The sequence below is a fragment of the Rana temporaria genome, chromosome 4, assembly GCF_905171775.1.
Source record: "Rana temporaria chromosome 4, aRanTem1.1, whole genome shotgun sequence".
NCBI classification, from domain to species: domain Eukaryota; kingdom Metazoa; phylum Chordata; class Amphibia; order Anura; family Ranidae; genus Rana; species Rana temporaria.
Genome location: NC_053492.1, coordinates 216,026,678 through 216,044,784, shown reverse-complemented (window position 1 = coordinate 216,044,784; position 18,107 = coordinate 216,026,678). Strand labels below are relative to the sequence as shown.

General features: G+C 40.4%; 1 protein-coding gene across 4 annotated transcripts in view; it reads right to left on the bottom strand.

The window, feature by feature from the left end:
* Window positions 1–1,971: 1,971 nt before the first annotated feature.
* LOC120936984 (muscular LMNA interacting protein) overlaps window positions 1,972–18,107 on the bottom strand; it is a 255,871-nt gene continuing 239,735 nt past the window's right edge. For all 4 annotated transcript variants that reach the window (XM_040349840.1, XM_040349836.1, XM_040349839.1 and 1 more), the window contains one exon: window positions 1,972–4,095. The gene's annotated coding sequence lies outside the window, so the exon portion shown is untranslated. The remainder of the gene's footprint in view (window positions 4,096–18,107) is intronic.

Below are 18,107 nucleotides of genomic sequence, written 5' to 3'. Positions count from 1 at the left end.
TGCCAGGGCCCAAAGTGAAAAGTTGTCTAGCAGGATATTGAAGGTGGAGGAGGTTTGCAGGCTTTTCAGGCTTTCATCTAGAGTCAGTGTACATTGTTGCAGTGCCAGTGTGTAAGGTGAAGAGGCGCTGCCAGGGCTTGAATAAAGAGGTATTTGATAGCGAGTGGATTAGAGATGGGAGAAGGATGCAGGCTGCCCAACATACTGACTGATGTGTGGAGATACTGGCCGTGTGTCTTTTTTAAATTCCCTTTCGCGGAAAAGTTTTATTCCTATTGTGGGGTCACCAGTACAGTATTTGTACATTCAAATCATATCCAATCTCAGGCATCTCTTCTCTTGAGAGAATAAGTTCAGTGGGCCAAATCCTCAAAATTCCTGCCTAACTTAACTTTTCCCATTTAAGTTACACTGACTTAAAATTTCTACCTAAGTGCCCGATCCACAAAGCACTTACCTAGAAATTTCAGGCCGTGTAACTTAAATGTCTCCGGCGCAAGGCGGTCCTCTTCTGCAGGGGGCGATGACAATTTAAATGAGGCGTGCTCCCGCGCCAGCCGTACTGCGCATGCTCGTGACTTCATTTTCCCAACGGGCAGCACGCAAAATTACATTACGTCGGAATTTGTGGATTGCGACGGGACAATAAAGTTGCCTCGGGTAAAAAAAAAGTTACGCGCCGGGAAAAAAAATTCAAAATTCAAAAAAAATCGCGGCGATCGAAAAAAAGATCTGTTTTTACAATGTGTTACTAGTTTACACTTTGTAAAAGCAGAACTAATTTTACGTATGCAAACGTAAACTTACGCAGAAAACACAAAGCTGAAAAGCTTTGTGGATCTCCGTAAGTCCTCATTTGCATACGCAAAGCGGCATTTCAATGAGAAATGCCCCCAGCGGCGGATGCGGTACTGCATCCTAAGATCTGACAGTGTAAGGCCCCGTACACACGGCCGAGGAACTCGACGTGCCAAACACATCGAGTTCCTCGGCCAGTTCAGCCCTGAAGCCGCCGAGGAGCTCGGCGGGCCGAGAGCTCCCATAGAACAACGAGGAAATAGAGAACATGTTCTCTATTTCCTCGTCGAGCTCCTCGTCGGCTTCCTCGGCCGAAAGTGTACACACGGCCGGGTTTCTCGGCAGAATTCAGCCAGAAACTCGGTCGGAAGCTGAATTCTGCCGAGGAAACTGGTCGTGTGTACGGGGCCTGAGTGTCTTACAGATGTCAGATCTTCTGCCTATCTTTGGAAAACTGCTTCTGAGGATCAGTTCCAAAGATAGGCACAGGGATACGCAGGCTGAACAGCCGTTCCGCCTGCGTATCCCTTTTGAGGATTTGGCCCTGTGCTTGTAATCTTTCCTCATAACTAAGGTCGTCCAGTCCCTTTATTAACTTTGTTGCCCTTCTCTGGACTCGTTCCAGTTCCAGCACATCCTTCCTGAGGACTGGTGCCCAGAACTGGATGGCATACTCCAGGTGCGCCTGGATCAAAGTCATGTAGAGTGGGAGAATTATAATTTTATCTCTGGAGTTGATCCCCTTTGTAATGCATGCCAATATTTTATTGGCTTTGCTTGCAGCAGCTTGGAATTGCATGCCATTGCTGAGCCTGTCATCTACTAGGGCCCCCAGGTTCTTTTTCATCCTAGATTCCCTCAGATTGCAGAGTCAAACATAACAAAAAGGTAGTAAAGGTTTATTTTTCAAAAAGCTTAACGTGATTATGGTTTAAAATGTTCTCATATTAAAATATGCATTTGTTGCTGTGTGTTCAGCTATTATTTAGATGTCCTATTTTTTGGTAGGACTTCAAACAAAACACAAATGTCAGTAATACATGTACTGTATACACTGTGAAGAGTTATTTTTCAGTGTCTGCTTTTAGTGTTCAGATCAATCTTTCACCAAAAAAAATAAAAAATAGTTCCTTATGTGGTTGAACATGAATCATAACAAAAAACTTTGGAAGGTTGATGAGGATTGATTATTTATTTCTGAAACATGTGATGACTTCTTACTAAATGATCATTAAGTAACTGTATATTCACTTTGTTTAGTGAATGCTAGTAAATGCAGTGAACTTGCATTCACTTTGAATACTCAATCATGTGTAAAGAACATACAAAAATAATTTCAGTGAACCTCTCCACCTTGCTCTCTGTGGTTCCACCCACAAGCCAATACATAAATAGTGTGTATCTGCAGCTCTTAAGGGGCATGGTAGTAAAGCAGTCATGCACTGTTGGATGTTGAATATTCCATCAGTGGTTGCAGCTCTATAAGTAGAAAGAGCAGAAAATCAAACACAGCTTCAACTTTTTTGATGATGGTCAAAGGGTCTGAAATAGCTTCTTGGCCTTTTGACTAAGATTAAGTGTAGTAGTTCTTATCAGTTTTTGAGGGATAGAATGTCAGTCCCCTTTCCCAATTAGGGTGGCATGTTATAAGGTGGAAGTTGTGGGAGAGATCTTTTCCTCCCCGGTGGAATCTTGCCTGGTTTACCAGGCTTGTTCCCGATTGAAGCCAAAGCTCTTCATTAATATTTATGCCTTTCTGGTAGAAATTGTGCTGCATTTCTTTAGTCAGGCCAGGCTGAGAAAAAAATTGTGGCGCTTTTGCCCCTGGATTGGCAATCCAGGTGTGCCAGACAAATTTATGGTGGGGTGATATAATTTGTTTTTAGTATGGCATCTTAGTCACAGTACCCATTGCATGTTTTTTTTTTTTTTTTACACCTGCTTCACGGGCTGGGAAAGCCAGCAATTGTACAGCACCGTGACACAAAAGCACTTACTCTTTACCCCATCCCCATTTTATGGTTGTATGTTTTACACTTTTTGCACAACATAGTACTTTCCTCACTACTGATTAGCATGGTGTAAGTCCTCAAACTTGCTCTGAAAGTTTTGGTGGGAGGACACATTGGGGTCTCTCTTTGGGAATACCCAACATAGTAATTGGGTGGACCTTTCTCTGGCAGAGCTCCTGAAGAATGGGTTCTACCTGGTTTTGGGCAGGTAGACCATGAGTACCCCAGTCCCCATCAAGAGTCTTGCACCTTGGGGGATCAGGGACAGAGACCGTTGTCTTTGGAGGAGATCCATGTGCACTCCCTGTGCTCACTATGTTGCACTTGATGTTAGTTTTGAGAGTGCACACTGCACTGTGTAGCATAAAAAAACAGCTTAACTTTATTTACTAAATTTATTGAAAATTCATATTGCAAAATTAACATTATGGCCTCATTCACACAGCTGTACAGGGACTGTACAGTGTGCAGAGCCTGCAAACTGACTTTCCTAAGACCCACTGCTCCTGTGTACAGCCAATCATTGAGAATTAGAAATTGTAGCTGTACACCAGTGGTTGCATCAAGCACCTGCATGTACATTGACATATGCTTCAAAAGAAGAATTGCATTTGGAACAAACATCAGTGCGCATGAGGGGACTTAATGCAACCCCTGGTGCAAAACCGTGTACCGCCATCTTTTCCAATGCATCTCAATAGACAGCTGTACACAGTGGCAAAAAGTCCTGGAAAAGTCCACATGCAGGCTCTGCACACTGTGCGTCCCATGTATGGCTATGTGCACAAAGTTTTAATTTGCTAAGTAAATAGTCTCCACTTTTGTAGTAAACCAACCATATCAGTTCAAATGTTGTGGTAGTTTCCAATTACGGAACAAAATTACAGGCAAACATAAATATGCTGGCATTTTACCTTAATAAATTTAGTATAATCCAAATTGTGTAGAAAAAAAGAACAGATTTGAATGCCTAATGTTATTAGCTTACCCGTGGTTTAATATTTTGTTGGATTCCTACTCTAATCCTGCAATGCACATTCAGACTTGCATGACCTATGTCCAACAATAATCAGTTACTTAATTAATATTTAAAATATTTGCCTATAAAGACATACATATCAATATGAATATATTTCCAAATACTTGTATAGCTTAAGAGCTTTAACATCATTTGCTAAAAATGAAAGTTTAGACTTTATTTCTATTATGGATAAGCCATGCTAGAAGAAAACAGGAAGAAGGGTCAGACATCCGAAGGCACATCTTTTCCTCTTGTGCTTCCAGCCTGTAAAACAATAAGTATGTATTCAAAGAAATGTATAACTAAAATAAAAATATATAAATTATGAACTGAAAAAAATTTTTTTTAATCAAGTAATGATTTTATTGAGGTTTACGTAAAGAACTGTATACACGACAATAGCTACATCAACTTATCATAAAAAGCATATATGCAAATAGTTACTTGTATGACTTATAGCAAGGAGATCTAATAACAGTCACAAAAATCATGCTTTACAGGGTAGAACCTTAACAACTTAAACTGCTCAGAATAGCATAATAAACACCAAAGAGAATAATGGACTCTACAAAAGCATGGACATGTACCCTCAGTAAACAATTGTGCAAGTAAAATAACATCAGTATCAAAAAACAACTAGGAAGCCAAGTAACATGTTCCAATGTTACTTTTGAGGTGAGCAGGGGGCAGTATGATAAAATGTAGTAAACTCAAAAGGAAGTTAGGTTTGTAATAACTGTAGTAGTGTTAACTGTGAGGTGGGGGTCTAAACCTGGCGTGTCAAGCCAACATTGTCATATGTTCATAACTTTTTGGGGGAAGTTTATATGTTAATAGGTATTATTTCTTGTATTAGGATATAGTTCACTTGCTCAATCTATTTGCAGCAGGTAGGAGGGTGTGGGAAAAGCCAGTACTTGGATATTGATTTCCTAGCAAGGTAAAAAAGTCAAGCAAGTGCTATAAAAAGCAACAGAGGTGTACAAATTCCTCATCCAAAGCCCCAAGGAAGTATATCAATGAATGAAATGGGAACTGAAAAAGTCTGATCAGTGACAGTAACAAAATCCTTCCAATATTTCACAAATTTGTGGCATTTTCATAGCATATGCAACAAATCTCCATTCTCAATGTTATAATTGGGACATAATGGGAAGTCTCACTTTCCCCAGGCAAAGTTGTTGTACCATCGTCCTGAAGGAATGGTGTAGAATAAGGAGTTGAGACAATTTATGAACAGCAGAAACAGACACCACTGGGACTGATGCCAGTATTAGTTCCCAGTGCTTGCTGTCTATTGGACCCAAGTTGTGCTCCCATTTTCTCCTACAAGGCAAAAGTGCAGAGTCTTGTGAAAATGAGAGGATATGCGATTGTATGTGGGAAATTATACCTTTATCTGACTTTGACTTTGAGAGAGCTGTGTAATCAGTGCCAGGACTAGTCAACATTCTATGGGAGGGGTCCAAATCAGTTCATGGAAATTGAGGTGACTTGTGTAAAATATAAAGTAATTGTGGGGTCCACACCATCTTGATCAAGTTGACTTGCCAAGTCACCGACAATGGTAGTTTATGACAACTATTGCATTTTTGCTTAAAAGTATGCAGTATAGGTTAAAGATTTAGAATCGAGTATTTGCAGGGATAACAATAACACTCGGCATAACAATAACACCCAAATATCAGGGGAAATGTATTAAAGCAATTTGTGAAGCTCCAGGTGGCAGTGGTTGTAAAAGGCAGTTCACAGGAAAAAGGACAGATTTGTGCAAATGTATATAGAACACCAATTACACTCCAATTTTCTCAATACATTAAGTTGCATCACAGTTGACAAAGAGCCTGCAGTATCACTCAAATATAATATAAGGTGTTGTTAGTGTAGAGGCAGATCTTATCTTCAAGACCCACTCTCTTAAACCCAACTATATGAGGCAATAAATGAACCATGGCAACCCCAGGGGCTCCAATCAAAGGGCAAACAGCAGGGGCCATAAGAGGCACCCCGTTCTGGTGGCTCACTACAAAGGTCACCATTGATCTTAAGCCTTGCCACTGGGTCCGTGTAAAGTAATTTCACCCATGCTGTAAATGTGGGGCCAAGGTTAAATTTATTCAAGACTGCCCAGAGATAGTTCCATTCAATGCTGTCACAGCAAAGAAGGACAGGATGACTCTGTTGCCCGGGTTATCCACAGGGATCTGAAGGTTAAGAACAAGGTCTGTGGTTCTAGAGGGAATTAATCCCGAGTGGTACACATGTACCAATTTCAGGATAACCTTTGCTAATTTAGTAGCCAAGATGCGTGCCTAAAAATGTTGTATTAATTAATAAATTAGTCTTAATTTATCTACTCAAATGTGAATTGCCACTCTCTATGTTCTTCAAAAATATGTGTTATCAAACATCTACACTGATGCCGCGTACACACTATAATTTTTCCTTGTCCTTTTTCTGCAGTTTTGGAACTTGGTTTCTGTTCCTATATGATGGCAGCCCTAAAGTGTTTTGGACTTTTCACCTCCTATGTTTTATTAATCACTACATGGACTTATACAGACTGTGTGCTTTTAACAGATTTTAAATTGTATATGGGATATTTATGGTGTGGTGTTTTTGCGCCTATACTTTTTTTAAGTATAAAAATACAGCTGTGGAAGGCTATTCACTTGCCATGGCTGAGACAATTTTGTGTCACAGTCATGGACAATTTGATGTGGCACATCGAGTTGACCATCATACTTGGCCATTCAAGTCAATGGGGCCATGCAACAACTGTGAGCCAAATACTTTGCCTGTGGTTGCAGTGCATTAGCACCATTATAAACTACCACTTGGCAAAGACAAACAGGCATTCATGGAGTGACAGGATCACCTCCTGAACACCTAACAGCTGCTTAGCTGCACTTAAAAAAATTATCCACTGTGGATCACTTTTCAGAGCTTTAGATTAGTGTGAATCCAGCCTAACAGCAAAAGAATGAACACCGCTCCAGGTTGGTTCACACAAATCTGGCACTCACATTCACTGGGTGCTGGCTCAGTTCATGAGAAAATAGAAACTCCAGAGAGCTGCACTCCAGTAGCCAACTTTAAGGTAAAAATAGAGGCAAAACTTTAAAAAAAATGTTGGATAGAGCAAGGGAGGATGATAACCCCTGCCCTGTTTTTTTTTTTTTTTTTTGTCATCTGTGTCTTATTGGGGGAATTTCTCATCACTTCCTGTCCCAAAGCAAAAACAGTATGTTAGAAGAAATGTTTGCAAATTAAGGGAATCCCTTAGTATCCTCATTGGAAGATTTCCCCCTATTATTTACAACTTAAACTGGTATTTTTTTTTTTCAATGATAAATGGTAAACAGGCAAATAGAGAGGATGAATATTCCTAGTGGAGACACAGACAGCAATAAAAACCAATAAGTGTTTTATTCTCTTTCCACTCTATCCAAAACGAAAAGAAAAAGTTTTGCCTTTTGTTATACTTTTAACACAAAAAGTTCTTAAAATTACAGCAATCACAGTGAAAGTAGGGGAAAAAAAGCTGTGGATACATTTCATGCAGAACAAGCATAACAAGAAACTCATAACGCATCCATAACATATAGTGTTATAAAAAAGCACAGTTCAGCATGAAGCGTATCAACTGTTTTTTCTCATACTTTCACTGTGATTGCTGTGTGAACATTTTGTATATTAGAAGTGGTTACTGGAGTGCAGCTGTACAGCCTAGTAACACTCATTTAAAGGGTCACTAAAGGATTTTTTTTTTTTTAGCTAAATAGCTTCCTTTACCTTACTGCAGTCCTGTTTTCATGTCCTCATTGTTCGTTTTTGCTATGATGTTGCTGTAATCCTTCTCTGTTCTGAACAGTCTGTTTCCTGATGAAAACAGTCATGGGAGCTTTCTCTCTGTGGCACTAATCAAGGAGGTGTGATTACTGTGTGTCTTAAACCCCTCAGAACCAATCACTTTCGTTTTACAAACCATCACTGCCCTCTATTGGCTCTGTGTCTCTGTACTTCACAGAAGCATGCATAAACGAAACTGAAACTACAGGTACATTATATGATTGATTTTTATCTATTTTAAATCATTTTAAAAGGAATCAGTAAACTATTATGTCTCTATACCCTGTAAACAGTCATTTCAGCAAAAAAATATTTTTCCTTTACAACTCCTTTAATGCTTTCTATATTCCTGCCTTTTTAACAGAGGTGTCAGGTTGCTGTCACCATGTTAAAATGACTAGAATATGGGAGGTATTACAATGAGTGTTAATAAGGGGGGGGGCACAGACATTGCTACAGCATTCTGCTTTTCCTTTTTTTTTCTGCTGGGGAAAAACGTTCTCCTCTCTCAACTCCACTAGAGGAAGTTCACACATTGCATGCAGTTCTGCCGCTTCTGTTCAGGCTTCTTCCCTGCATCAGTGCCATCTCATCCCACACCCACTAAGACATGAAGCCTGTGGGATGGATTTGGAGAGAAGCAGCAGCACCATCCCCCGCTGCCTTCTCAGCCAATGGGTATCTGAAGTTCATCAAAAGTGCCTTCTTTCCTCCCTCTTGACATCATACAGGACCCCCTGAGTACCAACCTGTTGCTTCACAATGTGGACAAGCCAGGAACAATGTATTTTAATTTGGTATCCTGGCTGGGACCTGTCTGTAAGCAGCATGGAGTAGACAGGTTGTTTTCTCAGTGGCAGTGCCGTTCCAACAGCTGATGGACTACACTAGCTTAGATGCTGTGACATTGACTGACTCTATGGGGGATGGGGGGTTTGGACCCCCCTTATATACGCCCCTGTTCTATTCTATAACCTTTATCATTATTAGCTGAGCACTGGGCAGATGTATATAACTAAAATGTAAACCAGTAAATACTGTACACCTTAATTAATATCATTACATTTTTAAAGTTATTCTATTTTTCAGAAGGTGGTGAGCACCAGAAGCCTCTATATATTACCATGGCAGATTTCGTTTATTAGTAAACCATCATTATTTATGTTATATATATACCCTTTTTTCTATAAATATTGTAGATATCAATATTATGGTAATCTAAGAGGGCAATTTATATTTATTGTTTCCATTCCCTGAATAAAAATATTAAACCTCAAGGTTGAAAAAAGGGCAGCCAGCAAGTAAAGAAAATTGACTTTACACAATCATATTTATTAGGACCTAGAAAGGACAGCGTTTTTTTTTTTTTTTTTTTATGCTGCAGGCAGAAATTTAATTGTACACAGGATGCTCTGCTTATTTATTCAACATAAGAATAGCATTGTATTCCCATTGTAATACAAGAGATCACACAAGTACAGTTACAGAAAACAGGAGGTTATCAGAGCCAATAGCACAGAGAGATAACGGGAACAGAGGCAAAACTGCTCATTCTATTTACAGAGTGAAACTGATTTACTAAACAAATGGAGACAGTTCACTTTGCAAAGTGAATATATACAGAGCTTACCACATGATGTAAATATTATCTGACATACATTTTCTTCTTCAATATTTTTATTGAAATTTTCAGGAGTAGGACAGCAAGTATACAAACATTCAGATGGGATACATACATTGGCCGGGATTCATAAAGGACTTACGCCGACGTATCTATTGATACGCTGCGTAAGTCCACGGATGTGCCGTCGTATTTAAGCACCGTATTCTTGAAACCAGATACGCCTGAATTCTGGCTCCATCCGACCGACGTAAGTCTCCTACGTCGTCGTATCTTGGGCGCATATTTACTCTGGCCGCAAGGGGCGCTTCCATTGTTTTACGCGTCGAATATGTAAATGAGCAAATTACGAATGTACTTACGCCCGTCGCAGTAATCTACGCCGTTTACGTAAGGCGTACGTCCAGCGTAAGTTTACCCCTCATAAAGTAGGGGTAAGTCATGTTAAGGTATGGGTGCGGGAACAGCGTCGTATTTTACGTCGTTTACGTAAGTCGTCCGTGGATGGGGCTGGGCGTAGGTTACGTTCACGTCGTACGCATTGAGCCGTAGTATCTTAGGGAGTATATGTGACGTGATTCTGAGCATGCGCGCGCATGCGCCATTCGTACAGCCATTCATTTACATGGGGTCACAAATCATTTTAATACAACACGCCCACTACCTGCCTACTTTGAATTAGGCGGGCTTACGCCGGCCCATTAACGCTACGCCACCGTAACTTAGGGAGCAAGTGCTTTGTGAATACTGGCCTTGCCTCTCTATGTTACGTCAGCGTAGCGCATATGAGATGTGCTACGCCCGCTCAAAGATACGCTGAGCTACGTGAATCCCGGCCATTATGTATAAAGGTAAACAAAAGATCATATGTAATCTGATGAACTTGAACAAAACAATCGATAAAAGATCAAAACAATTGGACCCCAAAAAAACTGTAACAGAGGGACTCTTATGCCACCTGCACACGATCGGTTCATCCGATGAAAATGGACCGATGGATTTTTTCATCAGATATCCGATGAAGCTGACTTTCATCAGTCTTGCCTACACACCATCAGTTAAAAATCCATTCGTGCCAGAACGCAGTGACGTAAAACACTACGACGTGCTGAGAAAAATGAAGTTCAATGCTTCCGAGCATGCGTCGACTTCATTATGAGCATGCATGGATTTTTAACCGATGGACTTGCCCACAGACGATCGTTTTTTTCTATCGTTTTTTTAATCATCAGATAATTTTAAAACAGGTTCTAAGTTTTTTCACCGATGGGAAAAAAAACGATGGGGGCCACACACGATCGGTTCGTCCGATGAAAACGTTCCATAGGACCATTTCATCAGACAAAGCGATCGTGTGTACAGGGCATAACAGTCCCTGAGAAATGGCCGAATATGCCTCCGGTCCACCCAAACACCCCTGATGGGAACAAACTGTGAACGGGTGGGGGCATATACATCATGTTTCATATCAAATTTTGTCCAAAAATATAGGTGTGGAAAAAGAGGCATGTACGTATAGAAATAACAGGGAACCCTCATAAATTGTTTAAAGGAACAGTCGTATAAGCAATCTCCCCCTTGACAAGTGTGAGTAAAGGAAAGAGGGTTTATAGGGGCGTGTCACATGTACCACTACCTATCCTTATTTATCGTACCAGTGTGTAAGTATCAAACGATAACATGGGGTAACTTGGTAAGTGTTCAACCTCATCAACAGGTTATAACTTTGATCGCCAAGAGGCGATTTAGTTCGCATGCGCCGCGCTATATAAGTTTTTCATTCATTCAAGATGAAAGGATATACTATATAGATGTGCTATATGGTTGAGGATAGAGTAGGAATGTAAGGAGGTGCGGGTGTGTGCCAGGTTAGGGTCCCACTAAATATCTGACATACATTTTCATACCACTGACAGTGGAGATCTGGTAGCTGGTCAGTAGCTGCTTTACATATAAATTATACCATAATATAAACGGACAACGTTTTCCTCAGACAGCACTCAGTAATGACTATTTTATCTCACTCTTTGGCTGCCAGTTGCATTCTTCCAACTATTCTTAAACAGCAGCATAAACTTGTATGTGAATTACAACATTTCCCCATTCCCTTCTTTTTCAGAATCTGCAAGCCCCAGGAATCCAATACCAGCTTGCTGATATAAGTATTGCTGTTTTAATTACAAGCTAATGATGAACTCTCTCCCAAAACATTTCTTTATCTGAAATTTGAAATGTTTTCAACCCTGCTGCATGGTCACCTCAGTAACATCAAGACTAAATAAAACAGCGGTGTTGGGGTAGTTGGCTTTAGCATCAGGCATAGAGACTAAAATGCTGTCTTTGTCAACACAAATGAGCAAAATGTTCCTGCCATAAAAGCAGAATTCCTGTGGGAATGTAGAAGAACAAACAAGTAAAGCTCACTTATTCTCAAGAAGTGCTTATACTGCAGATGTAAAGCTAGTTACTGATAAGATTTCACCTTTCATCAGTCCAGAACAGTCAGGTGAATAATGAACAATCATTACTGATTTCCTAAGTTGCTACATTGTACTTTCCACATTGTTGTTTGCCACAATAGGTAAATCTGAAAGAAAAAGATGAAGGCTGAAGAGTGGATTTAGCATGGCTTAAATGTGGACATAAAAACAATGGGCCAGATTCAGGTACCTTTGGCGTATCTCTGCGGTGGCGTAATGTATCCGATTTACGTTACGCCACCGCAAGTTTTTCAAGCTAGTGCTTTATTCACAAAGCACTTGCCTGTAAAGTTGCGGCGGCGTAGCGTAAATCACCCGGCGGAATTCAAATTCGGCGGGTAGGGGGCGTGTATCATTTAAATGAAGCGCGTCTCCGCGCCGAACGAACTGCGCATGCGCCGTCCGTAAAATATCCCAGTGTGCATTGCGCCAAATGACGTCGCAAGGACGTCATTGGTTTCGATGTGATCGTAAATGACATCCAGCCCCATTCACGGACGACTTACGCAACCGATGTAACTTTTTAAAATTTCGATGCGGGAACGACGGCCATACTTAACATTGGCTGCGCCTCATATAGCAGGGGCAACTTTACGCCGGGAAAAGCCTAACGTAAACGTCGTAACTTTACTGCATCGGCCGCGCGTACGTTCGGAATTCGCGTATCCAGCTAATTTGCATACTCGACGCGGAAATCGACGGAAGCGCCACCTAGCGGGCAAAAAAAATTGAAGTTTAGATCCGACAGGCGTAAGTCTCTGCTTAACTGATTCTAAGAATCAGTCGCATAGATACGACGGCCCAGATTAGTACTTACGACGGCGTACATGGCGCTGCGCCGTCGTAAGTCCTTTGTGAATCTGGGCCACAACAAAGGAAGGTGCTCCTCCTTTAACAATTTGTATTAAGATACTCAGAGGATTTTTGATAAGCAACAAGCAATTAAAGCTATGGGAAATGGAATTGACCCAATACCTACCAAACCTCTCATAACAACTTGTATTTATTTTTCTCGGCTCTATTTCTCTCTTTTTTTAGATCTGCTATCTATTTGGCTAATATATGTCTGGGCACTCCCTGTGCCCACTTGGTCTGACTTTGTAATGGATATGTGACACTAGTCTAAAACTGCAAAATATATACTTGAAGGATTAGAATTTGCAAATATCTGATTATTGTAAGCAATAAGTGTGATATATTTATACATCTTATTCTGCCATTCTATCATATAACAAATGTATCCTAGTTGGCTTTTACATATTTTTATATTTGCTACAAAATCATTTGTAACATTGCTCAAATTGTTGCAATAAAAATGTACTGTTTAAAAAAAAAATACTGTTTTGATTAAACCAATGTGCCATAGAGCATAACAATAATATATATCAAACATTTAAAAAGCCAATCAATAAAAAGTCAGCCCAAACACCATGCTGTGAAGTAAGTGATATTTTCTTCTGCAACATAGAGAGCATCCTGACTCTCCTGTAGTCCAAGGGAAGGGGCGAGCACGACACTCCACACCATGGAGAAAGCCTTGCATTACTGTGTGGAGTTACAGACAGAAGAACAGGAAGTGAGGATTTCTCAGAAAATTAAAGGATGAGGTAAGTGAAGGAGGACTGCACTAAGGTAAAGGAAGCTATTTAGGGAAAAAAATACCTTTACAACCCCTTTAAAGGGGCAGCTATACAGTATAAGCATTATTGGTTGGCTCCCCTTTATCACTTTTCTTTAAGACCCAAGTTTAGTGATTTTTTTTAAATCAGCATAAGGGACATTAATTACAATCAATATGAATTGTCCCTCATGCTGCTGGCTGGGGATTTTGTTAAAGTCTTCAGTCCCCCAATTGCCCCTACCCTCACAGTGGTAATTTTCTATTGCCTTGGGGTTTAATACAGCTGAGGGACCTGTCATATGCGCTCATCAAGAGTGCCGGCTATGCCCTCCCTGTACTATGGCTTACATTAATGAAAAGTGATCATAGTCATCCCTCCTGATAGATATAGTCATCGCTCTTGATGAGTGCATATGACAGATCTCGCTGCTCTATTATTGCCTGCTGCAGAGGAAGTTTCCTACTTTAGTGAGTGAGAAACTTATATAGCGCAACGCTTGCGAACTGAATCGCCTCTGGGCGCTTAGTATCCTTTCCCTGACTGAACTTTTGCCCGCAGAAAGATGGGTTTTGATTTTTTTTCTGAAGGCCAGGTAATTCATCTCCGAGCGGATGCTGGTTGGTAGAGCGTTCCATAGTCTAGGTCCTTGGACTGCAAATCTACGTTCTCCTTTGGACTTGTATCTGGCTTTGGGTATCTGGAGTAAATTTTGATTGGTGGATTGCAGAATGCGATTGGGGTTGTGAGCTTTTAGTTTTTCGCATAGATATTGGGGGGTATTTCCTTGGAAACACTTATGCGTCAGACAGAGTGCCTTGAGAGTGATTCTGTCTTTTACTGGCAACCAATGAAGGGAACTCAGTGAAGGTGAGATTGATTCCCATGTTTTTTTCCCAGTCACAAGTCAAATGGCCGTATTTTGAACGACTTGCAGACGTGTGATTTGGTACAGATATGAGATAGCGGGCATTTGCATAGTCAAGTCTGGAGTTGATAATTGTTCCCACCACGACTGCTATGTCTTCTTTCGGGATAAAGGGAGTGAGTCTGCGTAGCAGGCGCAGCAAATGGTGCGATCCGCTGACTACTGACCCTATTTGTGCATCCATTGTCATGTGGGTGTCAAAAATGACTTTTTACTTTGGTGCTAGGGGTGATGGTTTGTCCCAGGATGGGCGGCGGTCCCCATATGGTTGTGGGACGTCTTTTTTGTTTGGCGTGAAACAGGAGAAGTTCTGTTTTTGAACCGTTGAGTTTAAGGTAACTCTTTGTCATCCAGTTTTCTGATAAAGTAAGCCATTTCTCTAGTCCGAGATAATGATCCTTTTTGTTGCAGATGCTAAAATACAGTTGTGTGTCATCAGCATAAGAGGGGTAAAGTAACTTCTGATTACTGATGATTTCAAAAAGAGAGCAGAGATAGATATTGAACAATACAGGCGACAAAGGGGATCCAAGAAGGAGGAGAACCAGGGTAAATCGCATTCCGCGACTCTAGCTACTTCAGCAAGGCGAGTCAGTAATAATTTGTGGTCTACAGTATCAAAGGCTGCGCTTAAATCCAACAGTATCAGAAGACAATATTCTCCTTCGTCTGCTGCTTCGACAGCATCATCCCATATTTTGACCAGTGCTGTTTCTGTCCTGTGACCAGGACGGAAACCCGATTGCAACGGATCGAGTAATTTATGGGTGTCTAAATGATGTTGTAGCTGTTGTACAACTTCTTTCTCAATTATCTTGGAGAAAACATTTAGGCCTGTTATGCGTCGGTGATGGTTAGGGTCTTTGGGGTCCAGGGTGTTTTTTTTTTTAAATTGGTTTAATTATGCCTTGTTTCAGCAAGGTTGGCACCATGCCATCCTTGAATGACTGGTTTATGAGCTGCGTAATAGCTGGTGCCAAAATATCGGCACATTCTTTCAGCAGTTTAGTGGGGATGATATCATTGGGCGATGTGCTGTTTCGCAGAGTACCGATGATATTTTTAGTGGTATCGATGGAGATGGGCTTTAGAGTGAAATTAGTTGATTGCGGTGGATTTATGTCGGTATTGGCTTTGTGATTTAAAGGAGGGTCGATGAAGGTTATATTTTACTGAATAGTTTCACGGATTTTGTCAATTTTGTTAATGAAATAATCCGATAATTCGTTGCAAAATTCTTGTGATTCAAAATTTGGGTGCTCTAGGCAAACTGGGTTCATGGACCGAGTGACTAGATTAAAGAGTTCGTGGGGGCAATTAAGGGCATTTGCGATGATTATTATCTTTTTTGGCTTTAAAGATTTTTTTATGGTATTTCTTAGTTATTATCTTGTAAATAATGTGGTTTTCCTCTGTAGAGCATCTTTTCCAGGCTGATTCTGCTCTCCTACGCTCTTGCTTCAATAACGTGAGCTCGTCGTTGAACCAGCTGGAGTTGTTTTTGCGGATGCACGTTTTGCGTTTTGGCGCTACCATGTCTGCTGTCTGTAGTAGCGCCTTGTTGATGGCGTTAAGTGTTTTTGTCACTGTTTGATGTTGTTGAATTGTTTTTATTTTGTTCCCTAATATAGTTTTGAAGAGTTCCGAGTGGAGCTTCTTCTGAGATCTAGTCCAGTGTGTTGTCACTGGTTTTATTGTTTTTTTTGAGGGGACATTTTTAGTAATTGTGAATTTGATTGCGTGGTGATCTGTCCACGGTAGAGGCTCATTTTTCAGTATGTTAATTTCCAAGTCTTGTCTGAAGATGAGATCAAGTGTGTGACCTGAAGCATGTGTGGGCCCACATACTAGTTGCTGCAGACCTAATCCTTCCAAGTGGTCAATGCAGGCGTCTGCGACGGGGTCCTGTGAGGAGTTGGCCCAGAGATTGAAGTCTCCGAGCAGCAGGAGGTGTTTAATGTTTAGGGTATAGGTTGAGATGAATTCTGTCAAAGATGTGAGGATCTGCGTTTTTGGCCCAGGTGGTCTATAGCAGAGTAGTATGTAAACGGTGTCCTGGGGATTTGTTTGCAGTTGCAGAGTGAGGGTTTCCATGAATGGAAGTGAGATCTGAAGGACTGGTTTAGTGATCTAGAGGTGAGTCTTGTGAATCACTGCCAGGCCTCCTCCTCTGTTTGAATGCGATAATTCTCTGACACCAGTTCTCCTAGAATGGTGTTACAGTTGGCTGTTAACCAGCTTTCTGTGATAAAGAGGCAGTCTATGTCGTGTTGTAAGATGAAATCATGGATTTCTTGTCGGTGTTTTACTGCCGATCTAGTATTGAGCAATGCGCATGATATATGCTTTGGCTGAAGTGTAGCCGTGCAATTTTTGACGGTCGATCGTCGAACGATTCTCAACAGTTGCTCATTTCTAAGAACTTTTTTGTTGACGGCTGGTAAAATTGAGGCGGAGGTCCTTAGACCCCAAATGGTTTTTGCAGGGTATTGAAAAATAAAACTTTAGAGGTGGACAGGAATCAAAGGACTGAAGATTTCAACTAAATCCATAGCCAGCAGCACAAGGAACAATTTGGACTGATTGTAATTACTATCCCTTGTGCTAATTAAAAAAAATATATATTTCACTAATTCAAGACCTTTAATATCTTTTTATTCGTTGATTGAGCTTCTTGTTAACAATTATCTTCTTAGAATCTAATTAATCGATTTCAGTATACTGCAAATTAGATTACAACTAACACATAGTTACATAGTAGGTGAGATTGAAAAAAAAAAAGACACCAGTCCACCCAGTTCAACCTATGATGAAGAACAGTGCTGGCTGATGAAAGAGAAGCCCTAAAAAGCCACAAACAAGGGACAGATGTAAGAATGATCAAGCAGCCCTGAAGTAGAAAGCAAACTGAGATGGTAAAGGGGAACATACACCAGACAAGAGACATTAAGTGACAGATGTACTGAGAGTCACACATATTTAAAGCAACAAATATGCAAGTGCAAGAAAAATCAACAGGGAAAAAAAAAGCTGTTTATACCACACATACTTCTGATAGCCCCTTCTTTGCAGTGTTCTACAATTGGAAAGTCAAACAAACAAGGGATATTCTAAAAGTCTCTTAGCATTTTAAAACAAAATACAGAAAAAATAATGCCAATTGTGAAACTCTAAGTGTCATAACCCCATTTATCAATTGTGCGGTCAGGTTAGAAACTCATGTGCCCACTGCAGTTCCTGAGAAACTGGTTAATATGCCTCATATTCTTGCACACCTTGAAAATCAAGCAACAATCATGAGAGCTTCCAACAGTAAAATATCAATGTGTTACATTAGAAATATAACGCTAATATAAATTTAATAGAATCTTCAAGGGCAGTTTTCCTCATCTTACATATTGTCACTAAGTTTTGATGATGGCATCAGGAACATACCATGCAGCTAAATAAATCAAAAGTCTTCCTCTTTCCAATAGCTTTTACACATTCAAAGTTTCCCCTATGTTGATGTCCGCTGAGAAATCACATGACATCCTTCCACCCACAATCAAATCAGTTGTGTTTCACTACTTTTTTAGCATTAGAGCAAATACATATATGAGATAGAGGTTAAAAAAAAAAAAGTAATGCACAGCAATGAAATGCATTCTGCTCAAATCTATGGACCAGGATTGGAAAGGTTGCATATTATTGCTGTACACAACTGTACAGGTTACACTGTATTTATAAAACTACACTGTCCTTACCTTATTTCAGACTTTGTATTAACTTAAGGT